This window comes from Rhinolophus ferrumequinum, chromosome 15 (assembly GCF_004115265.2).
Source record: "Rhinolophus ferrumequinum isolate MPI-CBG mRhiFer1 chromosome 15, mRhiFer1_v1.p, whole genome shotgun sequence".
Classification (NCBI taxonomy): domain Eukaryota; kingdom Metazoa; phylum Chordata; class Mammalia; order Chiroptera; family Rhinolophidae; genus Rhinolophus; species Rhinolophus ferrumequinum.
In genome coordinates, this window is record NC_046298.1 from 39,727,773 (window position 1) to 39,749,669 (window position 21,897).

Sequence of the window (21,897 nt, forward strand, 5' to 3'; positions counted from 1 at the left end):
TTAGAGGAGAATCGAAGGAATAAGTAAAAATGAGCCAAGTAGAGAGAGAGAATTGGAAGAGTATAAGTAGAAAAGCAACATGCAAAAGCCGTGAGATGATCTAGTGATCTAACCCCTTGCTACCCGAAGTGTGGGCCATGGACCAGTCGTATCAGCATGGCTACAGTTATTTACCGCTGCATAACAAACAGTCCCCTAACTCAGTTGTTTTAAAACAATGACAGCATGTATTTTGCTCACAAATTGGCAATCTGCAGGAATACCTTATCTCTGCTCCACAATGAGCTATTGAGCTTCAGCTAGAATCATCCGAAGGCACATTTGCTCACATGTCTGGCAGTTGATGCTGGCTCTTGGCTGGGGGCCTCCCTTCCTCTCCAGGAGGACTAGATTGGGCTTTCACACAGCATGATGGGCTCCAAAGGAAAGGGTCCCAAAGATGAGGCAGAAAGAAGCCACATCACCTTGTACAACTTAGCCTCAGAAGTCACGCAGTTAACTCTTGCCACATTCCATTTGTTAAGGCAACACAAAGTCTTGCCCAGGTTCAAGGCAACGGTCTCTACTTCTTTATGGGGGAGTGCAAGACTCTGGAAGCGTGTGGGACAGGAAATATTGCTGTGGTCATTTTGGGAAAACAAAAACTGCCACAAAGCATCACCTGGCAGCATGTTAGACCTGCTGCTTCTCAGGTGATTCCCAGACCTACTGAATCAGAATCTGCATTTAATGAGAGTCTAAGGGTCTTCCTTTGCATATTGAGAAGCACTGTTCTAAATCACAAATGTGGCACTGTTTTGAGCAGGAGGGGACATTGGTTAAGTTTAGAAAGCTCCCTCTGGCTGCTGCGTGATTACAGGGGTCTAAAGTAGGGGTTGGGTACAAGCAACCAAAGGAAAAAAAAAATAGGTAAATTGAAATTCATCAAAATTAAGCACTTTTGTGCATCAAAATAGATTATCAAAAGTGAAAAGATAACCCACAGAATGGGAAAAATTATTTACAAAAATATATCTGATAAAGGTCATAATATGTAAACATAGTGTCAGAATATATAAGAACTCTAACAACTCAGCAATAAAAAGACAACTAGACTAATTTTAAAAATGGTCAAAGAAAAAAATGGTCAAAGGACTCAAACAAAAATTTCTCCAAAGATACACAAATGGCCAAAAAGTACATGAAAAGTTGTTCAACATCATTAATCATTAGGGAGATGAAAATTACAAACAGTGAGATACCACTTCACTAGGACAGCTATAATCCAAAAAGTGGAAAATAACAAGAGTTGGTGAAATGTGGAGAAATTGGACCCCTGTTGCATAGCTGGTGGGAATGAAAAATGGTGCTGCCACTGTGGAAACAGTCTGGCGTTTCCTTATAAAGTTAAACATCGAGTTACCATGTGACCCAACATTTCCACTCCTAGTATATGCCCAAGAGAATTGAAAACATGTGCCCACACAAAGACTTGTACATGAATGTTCTTAACTGCATTGTTTACAATAGCCAAACAATGGAAACAACACTGATGTCCACAACTGATGAATGGATAAACAAAATGTCCTGTATCCATACAACGATACATTTTTCAGCCATAAAAAGGCATAAAGTACCGATACATGCTCCGATGTGGATGAACCTTGAAACACTATGCTGAGAGAAAGAAGCCAGTGTGATTTTATTTATATGAAATGTCCAAAGTAGGCAAATCCATGAGAAAGTAGGTTAGTGGTTGCTGGGGTTGGGGGCAGGAGAAATGGGAAATGATTGCTTGATGGGCAGGAGGTTTGATTTTTGAGGTGATGAAAATGTTCTGGAATTAGATAGTGGTGATGGTTATACAATGTTGTTTATATATGATAAACCACTGAGTTGTATACTTTAAAAGGGTGAGTTTTATATCTCAAATAAACGAAGTGTTGGTCAGTAGGTGACCCAAGTACGCTAGGATGGGGCTGGACTAGCGCAGGGCTGTGGGGAGGGGAGGAGGGTCAAGTGAGGAGGGAGGCTTAGGAAACCACGAGGCAGGTGCTGGAAACTGATGGACAGGGCTGCGGTGGGGACGGGTGTTGGCCTTAGGACTGGAGGAAGGGGACACAGATGAGGTGCAGGTTTGGGGGAAGATCACATGTGTGGTCTGTTGCAGCTTGACTGCATGTGTGGAGGATGTCTGAAGTCCCGTTTCCGGTATGCACTCATGTGGATGTGCTAATATTAGGAAGGTGTCTTCTGTTGCCTCATGGGAGCAGGGTCAGGGAGTCTGAGAGGTGATCCATCTATTTAGGCACAGGGTGTGTGTTTAGAGTGGGGTGGGCTTCTGCTGGCCCTCCATGCCAGACACCCAGAGTCCCTGGTCCCTCAACTCTGCCATCGCCTCAGTCAGGAAATACACAAACCTCTGGTCCAAACCTCATCAGATATTTGGGATTATTTAGGCTCCTGGCCAGGGCTGGGGAGCCTGGGTGCTCAGAGGTCAGAGGTCAGGAGTTTGGGTACCTAGGTCTCCATGGGTCACAGGTTAGGAGACTATGAGCTTGGCTCCCTATGTGTCAGGGGTCAGAAGACTGGGTGACTGGGTTTCAGTGGGTCAGAGGTCAGAGGCCTGGGCACCTAGGTCCTTGTGTGTCAGAAGTAAAGGGGCTGATGAACAGGTCTCTGCGGGCTCTGTGACCTTGGGCAAGTGAACACCTCTTTGAGCTTCGGTTTTTTTCATGGGTGTGGTACCTACCGCTCAGTGCTGAGTGAAGACTCGTTGGCAGTGGTTGCTACAGTGCCTCGTCTGTAGACAGAGCTCAAACAATGACAGCCAGATGGGAAAACCAGAAAAAACAAGCCAAAAAGACAGTAATCACAGTAGCTGACTCTCACCAAGCATGAACTGTGCAGGGCCTAGGCAGGGGATTTCAAACGCCCCATTCAACCCTCAGGAGGGCGTCACTGAGGCCTGAGGCTCCCCAGGGTCAGCCAGCAGACCTGGGGCTGCAACCAGGTCTCTGATGTGCACCAGGGAACCTGCACTGTGGCCAGATCAAGGCCAGGAGTGGACAGCCAAGCCCTGCCCTCCTTTAGTCCCCTCCCCCAGGCTCCATGCCTTCTCAGACCCCAGCCCACAGTCTCCCTGCCCCTCAGTCTTCCTCTAGAGCTGTGCTGTTTAATATGGTAGCCACTCTCCATGGGTGGCTACTGAGCACTCGAAATGTGGCTGCTCTGAATTGAGGTGCTAAGAGTAATACCAGAATTTAAAGACTTAGTATGAAAAAAAGAAGTAAAAAACACATTTTTGTCGTTGTTAATTACAACAACATGTGATATGATAATGTTTTGGATACATTGGTTTAAATAAAATATACTATTTATATTGTTTTTACCCTTTGTATCATTCTAGCTATTAGAAAAATTTAAACGACATACCTAATAAGCTGTATTGTATTTCTACTGGGTACACACCTGCCGTTGCGTCTTACGTCCACCAGGTGGCGCAACTCAGGCTGCTGCAGCCCCACCAGCTATAGGAGACAATTGGCAGAGCAGGTTGGGACCCATCTTTGAGGCTCTTTGAAGAAGTTGGGTCTTATAGAGGACGCTGAGACGTGCAGTTCCCACACAGGGGACCTCTGTGGGGGAGAAACTGCAAGTTCTGGTGAGCAGGAGACAAACAGTGTGGCAGGCTCAATAATGACCCTTGAAGATATCCATGTTGTAATCCCTGGAACCTGTGAAATGTTACCTTTTATGACAAAAAGGACTTTGCAGCTGTGAGTAAATTAAAAATATTGAGATACCAGAGATTATGGTGGATGATCCAGGTAAGCCCTAAATGTAATCATAAGTATCCTTAAAAGAGAGAGAAAGAGGGAGACGTGACCGCAGAACAGGAGATGATGTGACGACGGAAGCGTGAGGCCAGAGTGCTGTGATCCCGGGCCACGTGCCACGGAATGCGGCGGCCTTGAGAAGATGCAGAAGGTAAGGGAGCAGTTTCTCACCTGAAGCCCCCGGAAGGAACATACGTTGCCAACATGGTGATTTTAGACTCCTGCCTTCCGAACTGTAACAGAATAAATGAGAGTTGTTTTAAGCCATAAGTTTGTGGTGATTTATTGTAGCAGCAACACAGGCAGGAAAAGACATTATTACTTTTTATGGTAAAATATAATTTAAACAAAAATTCAAGCAATGCCAGACTTGATGAGATTGTGGGACAACTGGAACTGTCACACAATTAGTGAGAGTGTAAATCGGAAAACCTTCTGAAAGTATCTATTAAACTGAGCATATATCCACGTATGACCAAGCAATCCCACTCCTGAGTATATACCGTGTTTTGCTGTGTATAATGTGCTTCCGTGAATAATGCACACTCATGTTTTTGGCCCAAATTTTCAGGAAAAAAATCTTTCGTTTCAAGTTTTTTCATTGGGGAATATTGGGGAGCAGTGTGTTTTTCCAGGATGTCAAGTCATTGTTTTTCAATATAGTTGTGGGGGGCGCAGCTCAGCTCCAAGTCAAGTCATTGTTTTCAATCTAGTTGTGGAGGGCACAGCTCACTGGCCCATGTGGGACTCGAACTGGCAACCTTGGTGTTATAAGCACCGCCCTCAACCACTGAGCCAACCGGCCTCCCAGCTCCAAGTTCAAGCTGTTGTTCCACATGGGAATAGAACCAGCGACCTTGGTGTTATAAGCTCAGCACTCCGACCACTGAGCCATCTGGTCTCCCCCGTTTCAATTTTTTAATTCAAATTTTTATTTGTTTATATTTAGGTCCTTGTTTTTTTTTAATTATAAAGAAATTTTAGCATTTATTTTTTTTAACATACTATGGTACAATAAATTTTATGTAACAAATAATTACAAAACAAAAGAACAGATACACCGTACAAGAAATTTTATGTACTGGGAAGAAATTTACGATATTTAGGCATCATAGAGGGCAGAACTTGTAGTTGCAAGTTCCTTGTAAGTTCAACAAAACCAATGATCATATTCCAGGGTATTAGTTTGCATACGGATATCGTTACTGATTTCTAGAGTTACACTTTTAACTAATAAGCATAAATAAAATAATTAAAAACATTTATATAGATATGAAATTAGTACTACCCATATATAATGTGCATTCTTATTTTTCCTTCACAGATTTGGGCAAAAAAATGTGCATTATACACAGCAAAGTGGGATACTTAAGAGAAAGATGTATATGTGTTCACAAAAGACGTGCATTGGAGTATTCACTGCAGCCCAATCTTAATAGCCCCAAACTAGAAATGACTGCAACTCCCATCAGCAGTAGAATGGTGTGGCAGTTTTAAAATATGGCAGCAATTCTTTGCCACTCCTTCTGTTAAGAGGTGGAGTCTATGTGTTGTCTCCTTGAATCTGGGTGGGCTTGTGGCTCCTAATACGAATAGACTACGGGGAAAGTGACATGATGTTACTTCCAAGGCTGGGTCACAAAGGACATAATCCAACTACCCCATGACCACCATGCTGGAGAGGTGATGTGTAGGTGCCAGGCCAACAGTCCCAGCTGACCCCAGCCTTCCAACCATTTTCATCGAGGTCCCACATACGTGGGTGAAGATGTCGTCTTAGAGGCCGATTCCTCAGCCCCAACACTTCCAACCCCATTCATTCACTTCATCTCAGCTAAGTTCTCAAACATTGTGGAGTCGAAGCGAGCCACCTTAGTTGTGCTCTGTCAAAATCCTCACAGAATGTGTGAGCACTGTATTCCACTAAGTTTGGGGTTTGTTACATAGCAATAAATAATAATAATAATAATAATAATAATAATAATAATAATAATAAAAGATATATGATCATGTGTCCCATAATGACGTTTTGATCAATGACAGAGCGCATATACGCCCATAAGATTATAATTAATCTGAATTTCCTGTAAGAAATGGAACGAAATGTGGTTCAGTAGGATTTTTTTTTTCTCTGATGGGAGCAATATCTGTTGGGCTTGGCAATTGATTCTCACTCAGAGCACCTCAATTTTGAGCGCACAGATTACATCCCCATCAGTCAGTCACTGACCTCTTTCAGCAGAGGAGCCTGTCCCTTCAGTGCTACATATTCCAAGGATACCACCACCCTCCCAGATCCTGCTTGGTGGTCTTCAGACTACATTCCTGTAAATTCTTTGTTGAGGTCCTAAGATTTTGGACAGGGACATAGGTGCCCAGAACTACGTTGAGGAGTATTAAGGGCAACTGCCACTTTAGGAAAACCTTTCTGTGGTGGTATGGAGCCAGCCTGTACAGGTATTTTGGAAATATTTTCAGGTTGTAATGATGTATAGCATAGGTAAATTTTATTTCTTGCATCAGTTCAATGCTAGAGAGAGCCCTTTGTACCAGATAGGGTCAATGGAACCAAAACCAAATTTCCAAAGTCAAAATACTGAGTCTTCAGTTCTACAACACTATATGTTAAACACCTTCCTTTTTTAAAAAAAAATTTAAAAAATATGTAAAAAAAATTTTCAGTTACGATTGACATACAATATTACATTAGTCACAGGTGTACAATATAGTGATTAGACGTTTATATAACTTACGAAGTGATCACCTCAATAAATCTAGTATCCATCTGACACCATATAGAGTTATTTTAATATTATTGACTATGTTCCCTATGCTGTACTTTACATCTCCATGAGTATTTTGCAACTATCACTTTGTACTTCTTTTTTTAACTTAAACCCCAAATTAAAAAAAATTAGATTAACCACAACCAATTTGTACTTCCTAATCCCTTTCCCCTTTTCACCCACACTCCCAACACCCCTCTCATCTGGCAGCCATCAAAATGTTTTCTGTATCTATAAGTTTGTTTCTGATTTGTTTGTTTGTTTATTTTGTTCTTTAGATTCCACATATAAGTGAAATCACATTGCATTTGTCTTTCTCTGACATACTCGACTCAGCACAGTACCCTCCAGGTCCACCCATGGTGCCGTAGATGGCAAAAACCCATTCCCTTCTACGGCCAAGCAATATTCCATTCTATATATGTACCCCCTCCTCTTTATCCATTCATCCATCAATGGGCACCCAGGCTGCCTCCACATCTTGGCCATTGTAAACAATACTGCAGTGAACATATGATCCCTCAAAAGTAGCATTTTGCATTTCTTCGGATAAATACTCAGAAGTGGGATTATTGGGTCCTTCTTTGTCTCTTGTTTTAAAGTCTATTTTGTCTGGTATAAGTATTGCTACTTCAGCTTTGTTTGTTTGCTTGTTTGTTTGTTTCCATTTTCATGATATATTTTTTCGATCCCTCTACTTTCTCTTTGTGTGTGTCTTTCTTTTTTTTTTAATTTTTTTAATTGGAGAATGTTGGGGACCAGTGTGTTTTTCCAGGGTCCATCAGCCCCAAGTCAAGTCGTTCTCCTTCGATCTAATTGTGGAGGGCGCAGCTCAGCTCCAAGTCCAGTCGCCGTTCTCAATCTTTAGTTGCAGGAGGCACAGCCCACTATCCCATGCAGGAAGTGAACCGGCAACCTTGTTGTTAAGAGCTTGCACTCTAACCAACTGAGCCATCTGGCTGCCCCTGTATGTGTCTTTCAATCTGAAGTGATTCTCTTGCAGACAGCATATGTAAGAATTTTGTTTTCTTATCCATTCAGCCCTCCTATGTCTTTTGATTGGCGCATGTAATCCATTTACATTGAAAGTAGTTGTTGACAGATATGTAGCTATTGCCATTTTATTACTCATAATTTTTATTTTTTCCCCATCTTAATGAAGTCCCTCTAACATTCTTTGTAATACTGGTTTGGTGATGATGAATTCCTTTAACTTTATCTTATCTGGAAACTATCTGTCCTTTGATTTTAAATGATAGCCTTGCTGGGTAGAGTAGTCTTGGGTGTAGGTTCCTGCTTTTCATCACGTTCCATATTTTGTGCCAATTCCTTCCGGTCTGCAAAGTTTCTGTTGACAATCAGCTGACAATCTTATGGGAGCTCCCTTATAAGTTACTAGTTGCTTTTCTCTTGCTGCTTTTAGGATTCTCTCTTTGTCTTTAACCTTTGCCATTCTAATTATAATGTGTCTTGGTGTGGACTTGTTTGGGCTCATCTTGTTTGGGACTCTCTGAACATTCTGGGCTTGTATATCTATTTCCTTCACCAGCTTAGGAAATTTTTCAGTCATTATTTCTTCAAATAGTTTCTCACTCCCTTGCTTTTTCTCTTCTCCTTTTGGTACTACTATGATGCAAATGTTGGTACACTTGATGTTATCTCAGAGTTCTCTTAAACTATCCTTATTTTTTGGATTCTTATTTTGTTTTGCTGATCTGATTAGGTGTTTTAAGGTACCTTGTCTTCCAAATCACTGATTCGATCCCCTGCTTCATCTATTCTACTGGTGATTCCTTCTAGTGTATTCTTCATTTCAGTTATTGTATTCTTTACTTCTGACTTGTTCTTTTTTATGGTTTCAATGTCCTTTTTTATGCTTGCTATATCTTTGTTGAAGTTTTCACTAAGTTTCTTGAGCATCCTTATAACCATTGTTTTGAACTTTGCCTCTGGTAGGTTGCATGCCTCCATTTCATTTAGTTCTTTTTCTGGAGTTAGCCCCTGTTCTTTCATTTGGGACGTATTTCTTTGTTTCCTCATTTTGGCTGCCTCTCTGTGTTTGTTTCTACGTATTAGGTAGGTCTGCTATGTCTCCCAGTCTTGGCCAGGTGGCCTTATGTAGTAGTTGCCCTATGAGGACCTGGCACAGTCTCCCTGGTCACCTGAGCTGGGTGACCCAGGAGTGTCCCTTGTGTAAGTTGTATATGCACTCCTGTTATAGTAGAGCCTTGATTGCTATTGGCGTGTCAGTAGGTGGGATTGACCCTCAGCCTGATTAGCCGTGGCATTTGCCATGTCCATAGCTTATAGGCTGCTGTATGTGTGGTTTAACCCACTGAGTGGGATGTGCCCCAGTGGGCTCTGGTGCATGCTGAGATCACTATTTGTGTGTCTGCCTGTGGGGCTAATTAGGCAGTGCTCTGCTGTGGTTTGAAGCCAACCTTTAGGAATGTTGGTTCTGGGGCCTGTTGGGAAAGGCTCCAGTGCAGGCCCAGGTCATCCACTGCCTGTGACCAGCCAAGGACTACATGGTAGAAGCTACAAAGCAATCCGTGGTGTTTTGCTGCCTGTGCTAAACCTGGAGGCCCATGGGAGAGGCCACGCTGTGAACCAAGGATGGCTGATAGCAGTACTGAGCCTGGGGTAGCTCCACAAAAAGCCAGGACACCCCAAGTCCTGCTGTCACCTGCCAGCTCCCTTAAAGTTCAGCCGTTAATAAAATATCGTATGGTATGCAAGTTGGATGAAGCAGGGTCTCAGGGTGTCACTACAGTGGAAAGCATTGTAGTTACCAGGTAATGTAGACTCTGGTTTGGTGTCTGTGCTGAGCCTGGAGGGACTCAGCAAAAATCTCAGAGCACAATGAGGCCAGTCATTGCCTGATTGGGCCCGTGGACTCTGATAGTTTTTCAAGAAACTGTGCAATGTTGGGGGTGGTGGCTGACTGCTCTCAGAGAAAGTGTCTCTGGTGTTGGGGGAATTGGGTGGGGTGAGGTCCCAGTGAGTCAGCAGGGAAGAGCCCCAGAGCTCACCAGACCAATCAGATTCAGATTTGGCCGTAAGCGTAGGGGGAGGGCTCAACACATTAAAGATGGCGGCTGCCTGCCGGCTGCATGGGAGGAGGTCCCCTCACAGAGAAAATGCTGACTATCCTCCAGCTCTTGCTTAGAAGCTACACCCCTCAATCTGCTCCCTGTACGCCTCTGACACCCCTTGATTCATCAGCCCTCTGCCGAATCCCAAGCTGAGTGCCTGCAAACGAGTGAGTCTGTGCGTGGGCCCTTTTAGGAGATGTCTGGGTTTCCCGCAGCCTTCTGTCCCTCCAGATGATTGGAATTTCAACTGTTTTTCACAGCCAGATATTGTGAGTGCTTCTCTTCCCAGCACCAGTACTCCGGGTTGGGGAGCCTGGACTGGGGCTGGGGTCCTTCACTCCTCCAGAGGGGACCTCCATGGCCAAGGTATCCTTCTCAATATTCATCTGCCACATGGAGGTTTGAGATTAGCCCATTTCATGAGGTTTGGGACGAGCCCGTTTCGTGTCTTCACCCCTCCTACCAGTCTCAATATGGCTTCTTCTTTATATCTTTAATTATAAAATTTCTGTCCAGCCAGCCTTCAGATGGTTCTCCAGGTTTATTGTTTTACAATTTAGTTGTATTAATGTGTTCATGGAAGGAAACAGGTGCAACATTTAGCTACTCTGCCATCTTGGATCTCCTCCTTGTTCACCACATTTTAAAAATGCCTTCACAGCAACACAGACTGGAGTTTGACCACATGTCTGAGTTCCTAGCCAATTTGACACATAACATTAACCATTGTAGGCAACTTCTGCAGGCCTAGAGGATTTAGGGAATCTGGGGTCGTCTCAAGTGTATCTATTTAGGAGTAGGTTGCCAATTTCTCGTCCCAAGGGTCCCTATGGGGACAGAGCCCCAGAAAGCAGTTTCCAGGCTCTCGGCCTCACATAGAAAGGTGCTGGCTCAGGTAGTAAATGGCCATCGACTGATCAAATGGCCATCAGCTGTGGCTAGTTGGCCGTCAGCTGTAACCAGTGGGCCATTGACCATGAATATAGCTGCCATGGCTAGGCTAGCAGAAAAGGGGGAGCTAGCAAGAAGATGGTGGCTGAGTCTGCAAGCGGCACAGTGAGGGTTGAGAATTGTGTTGCTCCTGGTTCCTGTGTCTCCAACCCAGCCGCCAGTGAGAGTATAGTGGTATGACTCCCCTACCTATGGCTCCGTGGGTGTTCCTTTTTGGCCTCACCATGTCCTGCGTTCTTGTGTGGGGAGTGGGACCAGGGACCCCGCAGGCCGTCCTGCATGACACATGGCGTAGTCAGCAGGAGACCCTGCATGACACCCCGCATGACAGTCCCCTTTCTCTAATTTAGGGATAGAGCATTTGGGAGGCCAAGAGCTCCACTGAAGTTTTGCCTTTTACACTTAAGTCCTGCACGACACATGGCGTAGTCGGCAGGAGACCCCGCATGACACCCCGCATGACAGTCCCCTTTCTCTAATTTAGGGATAGAGCATTTGGGAGGCCAAGAGCTCCACTGAAGTTTTGCCTTTTACACTTAAGTCCTGCACGACACATGGCGTAGTCGGCAGGAGACCCCGCATGACACCCCGCATGACAGTCCCCTTTCTCTAATTTAGGGATAGAGCATTTGGGAGGCCAAGAGCTCCACTGAAGTTTTGCCTTTTACACTTCAGTCTGCACTGGGTCTTCAGCTCTTCCTGCCCTTCAGCGGTGGGAGAACAGGATCCCATCACCTCTCACACTTTACTTTCAGTTGCTAACTGATATGTTTGAACCTGACCTTGACTCTCACGAATACTCAGTGGCACTTTATATCAGCCATTTAATTCCACACTCCTTATCATTACCTTTCTGTCAGCCCAGAGACAGTGAGTGTACCAGCTGTGCACCCCCTTAACCCATCCCAAAACACTGCAGGTGAAATGTCCACAACATATGCTTGGGACAGTTAGCACCACAATTCCCAGCTGTGTGAGGTACTCACAGCTGTCCTGTGGTAAGTGATCCAACTCAGGAACTACACTTGGGGCCAGCTTCTGAGGACCACTGCTGGTGTGGACGGTCTCTGGTCATGTTTCCAACAAGAAGAGCAGGAGACAGGATTTAGTAAGTTCATGGTGAGCATACTGGAGGGAATCTGGGTAGCGCAGAGCAAGGAATTTAGCAGGGGTCGGGTCTGACTAAGGTCTTTCTTCCTTCCTTCCTTCCTTCCTTCCTTCCTTCCTTCCTTCCTTCCTTTCTTTTTAAAAATGTTGTTGGGGCTTAATGGGGAACAGTGTGTTTCTCCAGAGCCCGTGAGCTCCAAGTAGTTGTCCTTCAATCTAGTTGTGGAGGACGCAGCTTAGCTCCAAGTCCAGTCGCCGTTTTCAATCTTTAGTTGCAGGGGGCACACGCAGCCCACCATCTCATGTGGGAATTGAACCGGCAACCTTGTTGTTGAGAGCTCACACTCTAACCAACTGAGCCTCTAGCTGCCCCTCTGGAAGCTCAGCTGGAGCTCATTGTCTTCAATCTAGTTGTGGAGGGCACAGCTCATTGGCTCTTTTGGGAATTGAACCAGCAACCCTGTTGTTCAGAGCTTGTGCTCTAACCAACTGAGCCATCCGGCTGCCCAGACTAAGGTCTTTATTGCTGCAATCTGACCATGGAACTCTGGAGCACATACTGCAGCCCAGAGTCAACTTTGGGCTCCAGAGCCATGTTCTAGGCAGTCTCTGACTGCTGACTGCTCTCCAAATGTGTGCAGGGCAAGAGCTTGGGGAAGGGACTTTGGTTCAGCTGAGGGCAGATCTGCACTGCAGACGACATCTGCAGGGGTGAGTTGCAGTTTGCGTATAGGAACTGCAGTGAACCAAAAGTATAGACGATATTGCATAACTTCTTCAAATAGAAATATCAGGTACTTTGGGGGGAATATCAGCTACATTGAAAATTAGATGTGGCAGTGAGCAGTGACAAGGAAGGATAGAGTTTGAGCAGAAGAGAGATGAGGGCTTGTGAAGACACCGCAGCATAGTCAAGTTGAAAGAGACTCACTATAAGGGGGATCAAATATATGATGATGGGAGGAGAACTGACTCCGGGTGGTGAACACACAGTGGGATTTATAGATGATGTAATACAGAATTGTACCCCTGAAATCTATGTAATTTTACTAACAATTGTCACCCCAATAAATTAAAAAAAAAAAAGACTCACTAAGAAAAGGGAAGAACCCCACACTCTCCCCAGAGGGAAGTGGCTTTGTGGGAAGGAATAAATAGCTTGGTTGGGGGGAGCTCTCTGGGCAGTGTGTGTGTGTGTGTGTGTATGTCTATATATATGCATGTGTGTGTATCTATATATATGCATGGGTATATGTGTGTGATTATGTGCATGAATGTGTCCCTATGTGTGTATGTTTGCATGTGTTGAGTCAGGCTAAGGGACGGACACAAAGATGAAAAATTAAGGGGTACAGGAGTTCACAGGTTAAGGGGTGAGGCTGATGGACAGGTTGACAGGGGACAGCAGGTAGGGAATAACGTGAAGAGGGAGATCCAATTCCAGATGGGGTTGGAAATCCAGATTGCTGACAGGGACTGTGGGACAACATAGGAAGTTGAGACAGAGAAAGAAGATCTGGGCTGAGGGTGTTGGCCAATTCAAACACGGAAGGGAATTGCTTTAGTGGGTGTTGGCTAGAAGAAGGTTTCTGACCAGCAGGGGAAGGGTAGCCAATGAAGGATAGGCTTGGGGTGGGGATAAGAAACATCAAACAAGTTTCCAGAGCCAGAGCAGGATTTCCAGCTTCCAGCCTAGATGAGAGGAGTCAAGTTGCTGTCAAAGTCGGCTCTAGGTTGGGTGGCTGTTGCATCTCTGGTTGCAACATAGGAAAGCTAACGTCCACCTCAGAGCTGCAAGACAACTTTCTGCCAGGCTTTCAAGTTTGCAAGATGCCATGATCAATTTGTGAGTAAGTGAAACTCACTGTGGCCCCAATTGGAAGCTGAAAAGGAGCCTGGGCACAGTGAGGGGGCTGGCGCAGGGTAGAGGGCGGTAGGACCTTGGAGAGTTCTGAAAAACAAGGAATCTAGGAAACTGGGGTGGGGAGATGGGGGGTTAGGGGAGTGGGGAGATGGGAGTGTGGGGGGTTTTGAGGGAGGGGCAGGAGGACCAGGGAGACCTGGAGTGTGGGGAGGCCAGAAGAATGTAGAAAATTGAGAGGTGGAAGGGGGAGGGTGTTGAGGGCCAGGAGCTTTGTGTGTACAGAGCACAGAAGAATCTAGAAAAGGGAGACAGGAGGAGAAAAGAAGAGAAGGGGAAGAGGATGAAAAGAGAGCCATAACCCTGGAGGGGATTGGGCGTGAATCTCTAGGTGAGGAGTAACTCTACAGGGATTGGGACTGTTTGTCTACACTTTCATTGTTTCAAGCAAAAAGAGGCCTCAGTCTTATCCCATGTTGTTTAAACTGGAAGCCCAACAAGCCCCTTCAGTATAGCTCAGAGGCTTGTTGAGGTATCCAAGGTCTATCTTTACACTTCTGGGGGGTCTTTTGCAGCACAGAGGTCACTTCATTCTGTCTCAACCTTAATTTGTCCCTTGAAGACTTCCTTCCCCAGTTGGCTGCTCTGGGCCTATTTCACTCCACTCACTTCCTCACCGTGGCCATTTTACCTCAGTGGCTATTTTACCCGTGTACCCATGTTCACTCCTCCTCCCACATCCGGAAGTGTCCTCTCCCGGCGCCAGCTTGTGTACTTCCGGCACCTGGGCCTGCGCCTGCTCCTCACACAGAGGCAGAAGGTGTTCAAAGCCTCCTTGGATGCAACTCCAGAATTTTACCTTTGAAACCTGCCCACCTCCTAAGCCCCATCCAGGCTCATACCCCTCAGCACCTCCTGCCCCAGGAACATGTCCTCCCTGCTCATTTTGGATTCTCCCCTGATCGGGACCCCTCCCCTGCTCAGAGCCCACCTCTAAATGAGAAGGAAGACACCACGGAACCATCCCAGAGACCACTTTCCTGTTGGGCAATCCTTCATTCTGTTTCAAGTTTGTCTTCTTGATCAGGGAGGCGGAGTTAGTATGATGATGAAAATAAAGTTCAGATTCAAAATTTTGCATGAGTAGTTGATGAAACCACAGTTGAGGACTCAGTCCAGGCAGCCAAGGCTGTGTGTGTGTCCTCCTGACGATTATCACAATGTATGGGATTTATATTGAGAAACAAAAACCACAATAACTTCTGTTAACGTTTCATGTCATATCGTCTCATAAAAATAATGCGTCAGGTTGTAGTAAGGATTCACGAGGATTCCATAGATACACAACTGGATTCATAAGCAGAAATTAAACCACAATCACTTGTGCCGGTTGGCGACACATCAGCTTTCTAAAGAACTGTGTCATGTTTTGTAACCACTTACATCCAACAGGTTGTATGCAGCCAGAGGTGTCTTCCTGACTACACATTTCAGCATCTTTTTGATTAGAACTTCAGACAATGGGTCTAAGAGAGTGAGGGCTTGCTCCATTCCATGTATCACTAATTTCTCTCTTCCATATTTGCAAATCTTATCTGTGAGACATTCAGCCACAATACTCACTGCAAACTCCATGCCCCCATCCTTGCAAAATGAAATAAGCAAATCCAAAGAGAAAAAGTAATGAATGTTTCTCTTGGTGTTAGTCCAAGCTATGACTTCATACCTGCAGAGTCCGCTTGTTTAGGCAGAAGTGCTCTTCCACCACAGGAAGTCTTGGCCAATGAGAGTGTAGCAAGGTACCCAGCGCCACTTCCAGCCAACTGGAGTGCAGGTAATGCTGACCAATAGTGCAAACGCCCTAGGGGGTAAGAGGCAACTGGACCTTCGTGCAGTGCAGAGGGAGCATAAAGTGGTTCAAGTACGGGGACAACATTTCTTATATACGAAGAGTGAACATGTGCAGTGTGTTTAATACTTTCATAGGCTAAATAAGGGTCCCCAAAGAACGAGCCTGTGTCCCCAACGGGAAGGATGCACCACAGCAGCAGCCCTAACCACCAACATTATTCTAATTCCACATACACTCTCACTTTGCCTTTGAGGAACACGATCACACAGAAAGATATTCTGACATAGTACCCTGTCAGCCTGTTTATCGTTACGACTTCTTCAAAAGGCATTGGCATTTGTCCTCTAGTGACCCAAAGGTCCTGTCTGCTGTCAGGGGCCCCATAGTTCTTCCCACATGCTACCTCCTTAGTACCCCTTTGGGCTTTCAATTTAGGGCAGACATTTGTGTTCTCATCTATGTGCTTTCTTTATTTTTTCACAAACTCAGGGTGCTTGTCTGAAAGAGTTAACAAGCAGGACGTGGGATTGAGAAATAGCTTGTACCATGTGGGTTCCCTTGGTTGTACGCCTGGTCCTGTTGGCTAGTGAGCATTGGGCTGAATCTTTGAGAACCTGTGCTGGAGGTCGAGTATTGAAACCCAAGGAGGGCAGCAGGGAATGGCATGGAAGGATGGGCTTCTGTGCAGAGACAGGGTGGGAAATTGTAAAGCCCGGGAGGGGGTTGGGATGTTGAATGTGATTTGGGATTAAAAGGATCTGCTGGTACCATGGAGGCGGGCTTTGTGAGGAGGGGGGCTAGGGCTTGAGCTTGAGACTGAGGACCCCGAGTGCAAAGGGACCTACCATTTGAAGGAGCGCAATTAACTTGCTGTGAAGAAGTTGAAGGTGCCGATAGTTCAGACTGAAATGTGTTTCAGGGGTGCAATATTGAGAATGGAAGAAAGGATAAGATTCTTGAAATCTCATATTAGTGCTCTGACATTGGGGACAAGAGGGAACCCCAGATGTACAGGCTGACAGGGGACATGGGAGAGAAGCCAAGTGGGAGAAGATGAGCATCTAGTGGGGGGCGAGGAGTCTGGAGAGCGATGAGAGGTTGGAGGTTTGGAAACACAATGAATGCAGATTCGCACTGAGGGCAGTTGGGGATTTGAGTCAGGAAGGGAGTTTGAGTGTGAGGTAGTAACACTAGAAAAGAGATGGGATTGCAGTCTGGTGGAAGGCATAGAATGCAAGACCGGGGACAAGCAAGCAGTTTTCATAGGGTTTTACACTGTCACACTCACACCAGGTTAACATGTGCAGCTTGCTTTAAAGCGTGGTCTGGAGTCAGATATTGTCAGCATCCCTTGGGAGTGCTGCAGAAAAGAAAAATGTCACCCTTTTCCCTCCTCTAGTCTAGTCTACAATTCAGCCATGTCCCAGAGATTTGTGCGTGAGTGTGTAAGGGTGTATAGGAGTTTGGACAGGTGGGAGAGTGGCACACGGGTTAGGGATTGAGGTGAAGAATAACTTTGGAGTGTGTGGAGCGTTTTCCTTCTCTGTTGACTAGTCAGAGTGCACTTTCCGTGAGTCCACAGGTGAGAGCTGTGTGACAGGTCACAGTGCTGGAGTGGTAGGAGCCAATGGTCTTGTCCACCTGTCTCTGTCCAACCCAGGACCAACCACTTCTCTTTATGACGCATGCTATTCTCCCCCCCTGACCTTATGTTAGGGGTGTGATAGAAGCCAGGTCCCCCCCTGACCTTATGTTAGGGGTGTGATAGAAGCCAGGTCCCCCCCTGACCTTATGTTAGGGGTGTGATAGAAGCCAAGTCCCAGTGAGGAGTTCTGGTTACCCAGACATTATGCTTCTGGTGTTCACACACTCCGTCTCTCCAGAGGCCTAGGCGCAGGTTGGGAGCTGTTTCTTGCTGTGGAAGTCACGGTCTTGCTTCAGATCCCTAGGAGTCTGCATTATATCTAACTATGTGGTCCTGCCAGAGGCCTGACAAAACACCTTTCTCCTTCTGACATGGATATGTGGAGGCACAAGTACAGTACTTGTCTTTTACTCTGGGTGTAAGTCCAGCATGACCCAGAGTATTGGAGCCATGAAAGCTTCACAGACGGAGCAGATCCTTGCGTGGTCACAGAGGTGGAAGGCCCTACAGCCCACGGACCTCTCAGCCTTTGCTCAAACTGCTGAGTGCTAGAGGAGTTCCCCTTGGTGGCGTCATTCTTACCAATGAATGTCACTGTCTCACTGTCAATCATCAAGTAATACACAGGCCACGTGTCTTACTCAGGCATTCAGAATATATGTCATTTCTGGTTCAGCTGGTCTTATTAACATGTCATCAGAATAACGGTCTCATGTGATGTTCTGCGAAATGTCTTGGGAATCCTTGGGAATCCTTGGGAATACACAGCCAGAGAGCGAAAGACCGTGAACATGCACTGTTGTTGGTCCCATGTAAATGCACACGGTTGCTGAGCCACTTCCTGACGAGTTTTGGAAAGCGTGTGTTTTCAGATCAACAGCTGCATATGACATATGCCAGGTTGCGTTAGCAACTGCGGTCGTTAAGATGCATTTGTCACAGCAACAACAATTTTGGATTAAACTAGGGTATATTTGTAGTAATGCAGTTACCTGCCATTATCCATCTGGATTTTGAAGATACTAGACTGATGAATGGGGATATGATGGGAACCACAATCCCCGTATCCTTCAGTTTGATTCTTGCCCTGATCTCTGCCATGTGCCCTGGGATGTGATTTTACTGAATTGTCATTGGAGGGGACAGGTAGATTTAGAAGTCTCCTCTGAACACCACCTGTTTTTCCTACTGTAATAGCTTTTGTTTACAGGTCAAGTACCCACTGTGAGGATACTCTTCACTGCTCTGTATATCCATTTTTATTACACATCTGGAACTGGGGGAATGACCACCAGTTGGGTCCGCAAACCCAGTGTGCCCGATGGCAGACAGACACGGGCAAACTATCAATCCCCTAATTTCCTGAGTCCTTCATGCCAATATTCTAAACAGCAGATATGGTGGTGCTTGGGGTGCTTCCATGCCATGCCAACCTGGGCTCCATGTGCAAGAGCTCTTGAAACATCTGTGTATCCTTCTTTCCCATTTGTAAAGTTCCCCAAATAATGTCTGTAGGTCCCTTCTGAGATGGACTGTGGAATCACACTGGTTCACTCTTGTCTTGGTGTGACAGGCACCATTGTCATGGGGCCCGAGCTGTTATCAGTCAGGAGTCTGAGTGTGAGGATTTCTCAGATTTTAATTTGACAGAGGATCGTCACTTGGTGTAGGGGCAGCTGACCTCAGCTTTCTACTCCTCCATTCTTCATCTGTTGATTATGTCTATTAAGTGACTACCTTGCTGGCCTTTCATATCCCTTGTCCCTAAGGACACCATATTCTAGGAGCCACCTCCTAGATCTCCGCAGACAGGCTGCACTGATTGTGCTACCTATTATGCAGTTATGCCCACCTTGCTGCTGATGGATACGTGCTGGCCTCCTCCATTCCCAGCTCCTATCACCCTGTTGCTACTATGGAGCCCCGCTCTGGAATAGCACCTCCTGATTTCAGCGCTGACCTCTGGAGGATGACCTCCACTGGCTTCTCAGGGATGCTGGTGTCCCTTCACCAGTGTTGTTCTCACCAGCCCTCCCGAGGATTCCAGTTGGCTGGTGGCTTCTTGACTTATATTGGAAACCCACCCCAGCCAGTGTACTTCTCTGAAGGGTTTGATCCCTGACCCCACTGCAATACTGTGGTGCAATTCACTCCGACACTGACCATTCAGAGCAGTGCAGACTCCACTGCTTGAGGGCAAAGTCATCCACAAACTATGCTCAAATCAAGCAGTAGCCCCGTGTTTGGAGTTCTCGGGGATTCCACACATCTTACGCACTTGGATTGGGGTTCCCTGGACCCACTTAGGTTGGATTTTTGGTAGAATGACTCATAGAACTCAGGCAAGTGCTATACTTATGATTATAGTTTTCTTATAGCAAAAAGGTACAATTTGTTTTTTTAAATTTTATTTTTTAATTACAGTTGATATACAATATTATACTAGTTTCCGGTGTACAATGCAGTGATTAGACATTTATATAACTTACAAAGTGATCACCATGATAAATCTATTACCTATCTGACACCATACATAGTTATTACAGTATCTTGACTATGTTCTTCATGCTGTACTCTATATCCCCATGAGTATTTTATAACTACAATTTGTATTTCTTAATCCTTTCCACTTTTTCACCCATTTCCCCAAACTCCCCTCCCATCTGGCAACCATCAAAATGTTCTCTATACCTATGAGTTTGTTTCTGTTTTGTTTGCTCATTTATTTTGTTCTTTAGATTCCACATATAAGTGAAATCCTATGGCACTTGTCTTTCTCTAACTTACTCCATTCAGCACAATACCCGCTAGGTTGATTTATGTTGTTGCAGATGGCAATATTTCATTTTTTCAATGGCTGAGTAATATTCCATTATATATATGTACCACCTCTTCTTTATCCCTTCACCCATAGATGGACACCGAGGCTGCCCCACATCATGGCCATTGTAAACATGCTGCAATGAACATAGGGATGCATATGTCTCCACAATGTAGCTTTTTGGGTTTCTTCAGATAAATACTCAGATATGGGATTACTGGGTCCTTCTTTGTCTCTTATTACAGCCCTTGTTTTAAAGTCTATTTTGTCTAGTATCAGTATTGCTACCCCAGCTGATTTTTTTTTTGTTTCCTTTTTCGTGAAATATCATTTTCCATCCCTTTACTTTCTTTGTGTGTGTGTGTGTGTGTGTTTTGATCTGAAGTGAGTCCCTTGTAGGCAGCATTCGGAAGGGTCTTGTTTTCTTATCCATTCAGCCACCGTATGTCTTTTGATTGGAGCATTTAATCCATTTTTTAAAAAGTAATTATTAATAGATATATAGTTATTGCCATTTTATTATTCATGTTTTTCTTTTTCATAATTCAGCTTTGTTTTATTTAGGATCGTTACACTTATGACTTCATTTCTATGGGTAGAAACTAGTAACAGGGGTGGGCAAGAAAGCGAAGAGCTAGCACTGAGCACCTGCTCTGTTACAGGTACATATGCCAGAGAGGGTCTCTCTATATACATCATGAACTGTAATCTCTAAAACAACCCTTGACATGAGTCTCTTGTCATATCTTTTCTAGAGAAAACCCACGCTCACAGGGATCCAGAAAGTTGCAGCGGAGCGGGATTGGAACCTCAGGCCACCTGACAGGTCAGCCCATGGTGTCTTTATTCCCATTTGACCAGGACCAGGTACTTGTAATAAGGCAGAGTCACCCTGTTGGTTTCCACACAAAGATGTCTTGGGACTGTTTCTAACTTCTCCTTTACTACGATGCACTCTGTTCATTTCAGAGTCAAGGGCATGGACCAAAGTACATTCCTAATTACAGTATCTTGTTTTCACGTAATTTACTAGTTAGGCCAGTGCTGGTCACACTATACTCCAAGATGAATCCTGCAAATATTAGTCGAGTCGACATCCCTGGTGTTCAGTATATTTGGATTATCAAATTCACTCATTCAGGTCAGCAGTTCTGTTTCTGTGTGGCTGCCACACACTTGTTGGAAGACCACCCTTTTCTTTTCTTGCCCTCATGCTGTTAGATCTCTAAGCTTTACACTGTAGTGCGTTTTGAAATGACCGCCAAAGGGAGGAAACGCGTCCTCTAAAGAGAGACCATCATAAGCGTTACAAACGGTATAAAGTTTCTTGGGATTGTCAAGATCCTGGGTCTCTTCTGATTCTATGTCACCTTGGGCAAGACTCTTCCTATTTCCTCGTTGGTGAATCTGGGAGAAAAACAGTGACTCTGCAGGTGGGAGGAGACTGTTGTAAGAGCTAAAGAGAAAGAGTGAAAAAGTCGCTGCTGGCGGGAAAGGCGGGAAGAGCACTCCTTATTTCTAGGCTCGGGGACCAGCACAGGCGGCAAAGCACAAAAGGCGCGGAGAGAGGACTCCGGATGGGTTTCTGCCGCCGCCTGCTTGTGCCTGGGCAGCTCCTACGCCTACCAGTGCGGACTGCTCGGTCTCCCCCGCCCTCCCCGCGGCTCACTTGGCAGGGCTGGCGCATGTCTGGCAGAGCTGCCTGGGTTCAAGGGAGCCGTCGCAGGGCTCGTGCATCTCAGGGATCTTTGTTCCTGAAGGCGGCCCCCACCTCACGGCTCCTGACGCAAAACCTATTCCCGCATGTCATGGCAGGTCCACCTTGGAGATGTCCAGTCTAGCGGCGTGCTGGGGCGGGGCGTTAATAGAGGCCGCGAGGGGACCCCTAAGGTTCGATATGGGGGGAAAGGGAAAGAAATGCGAGCGACACACCTCCCATTATAGCCCACGGGCTGGCGGGT